Source organism: Neophocaena asiaeorientalis, unplaced genomic scaffold (genome assembly GCF_003031525.2).
Source record: "Neophocaena asiaeorientalis asiaeorientalis breed wild unplaced genomic scaffold, Neophocaena_asiaeorientalis_V1.1 scaffold64, whole genome shotgun sequence".
Taxonomy (NCBI): Eukaryota; Metazoa; Chordata; class Mammalia; order Artiodactyla; family Phocoenidae; genus Neophocaena; species Neophocaena asiaeorientalis.
In genome coordinates this window covers 3,788,555-3,790,453 of record NW_020185334.1, presented here as the reverse complement: position 1 = coordinate 3,790,453, position 1,899 = coordinate 3,788,555, and positions in this window count along the sequence as shown.

The window sequence follows — 1,899 nt, the reverse complement described above, 5'->3', positions numbered from 1 at the left end:
GAAAACAATCAAGGCCCAAAAGACTCAGGAAGAAATTCTGACCTTCCCCCCCTAATTGCCTACAAATTTTAGATATAGGGCCTATTCCAGGAGATACCTGCAAAAAATATGGGCTAGGGATGGTAGGGGAATAGGGCTTAGAGATCAAAGTCCACTCTGTGTCCCATTGTCTCTGCCTGACCCAGCAAACAGTTATTTACCAAACATTTATATGAATTGCCTTCTCCCCCTTTCAAGTCCCAAACCACGACCCACAGCATCTTCTTTTGCCTTTAAACTGAAGATAATATTTAAGATAAGGGTGTCAGTCATTTTGGTGTGTTACTCCGTTTTCCTGGCTCTCTGCCATGCACATATGTTATTAAACTGTTGTTTGATTTTCTTCTGTTAATCTGTCTCAATTGAATTCTTACACCAGCCAGAAGAACCTAAAAGGGAAGAGGAAAATTTCTTCCTCCCTGACATTACAGACGAACACAGTAAGGCTCACAGATATTGAGTAATTTGCATGACATCAGACAGTTTGTTTCAGAGCATCTGGACTTTATAAAAGGGGTTTTTGTTTTCCGAAGTCCATATATTTTTCACTACATATACTGTCTTTCAAATTAATGTTTTTTTAATTAAGTAGAAATGTATTCTCCCAGGACCAAACTCACGTTAAAAGAAGCATTTAGTGATTGTAGTTGTACATTTTAAAGGTCTAATTTATCCACTAATAAATATCTACCAAGGATGATGATCTAATCTAATGAAGTAGGTGTCTGTCATGAGAAACAATTCTTTACACCCAAACAGGCAGTGACAAAAACTAGGGAATCCTGTCCTTCACAATCTCACAATCTCTGAAAACGTTTCCATGTATTCTATTTCTGATGCCAACACGTTTCCATGTATTCTATTTCTGTGAAGTAGGTGTCTGTCATGAGAAACAATTCTTTACACCCAAACAGGCAGTGACAAAAACTAGGGAATCCTGTCCTTCACAATCTCTGAAAACGTTTCCATGTATTCTATTTCTAATGCCAACACTTGAATTCAGGACCCTTCTACTTCTACAGAATTTCACTGCTAGTCTTCACCTTATATTCCAAAATTCTGCATCTAATCAGACCGCCAGAAACACCAGACCCTTCTCCCTCACACCTTTAGTATTTATCAGTTATCCACTAAAAAAAGCTGAAAATTTGAAGTGAAGCATCAAAAATCTTTTCCAGACGAGCTTCAAGTACCCTTCCTGCCACCGTTTTTGCCCTTCACTATGAAAAACACATTCAGATTAAACTTGTCCCCAAGAAGGTTCATGAGCTCGTATATTACTTGATTTTTTTTTTCTTTCAGTTTCTGCCTTTGCGTTGACCTTCCTCCCAGGTGAGCTTATCTTCTGACTCCATCTCTTACCCTTCCAGGCTTCTCAAAGTTTTCTCATCACCCCAGCCAGAGGCAACTCTCCTTCCCCAAACTGCTTAAGTGTAGTTAAGGTTTGCAGTTTCAGGTACTGGATGATCTCTATTTATGCACTTTTCTCATCTGTTCAAAGAGAGGGCTGGATTCAGTGCCCGAAAAGGAATCCCAAAGCCAAATGCAATCGGTTCACCATTACCTGAGGATGCCCTGTGTTCTGCACAAAGGCTCTGCCGAAGTAGGTGCTCAATAAATACTTAACACCTTAATTGACGAATGATAACAGAGAAGAAGACTGCAACTTGTGGGACAAGAGCGAACTTGCTTCTCAGCGAAGGGTGACTTTTGGCCCTCTTCCACTTCCCTACGTTTCACAGATCCAGGGTCACAGCCCATTACGCCACCAGACCCTAGAAAGGGAAAGGCACTACGCATGCCCGGTATCCAGGGGCGCCTCCGGGCGCGCAGCTCGCTCAGCCCCGCCCCTCCCGCCGC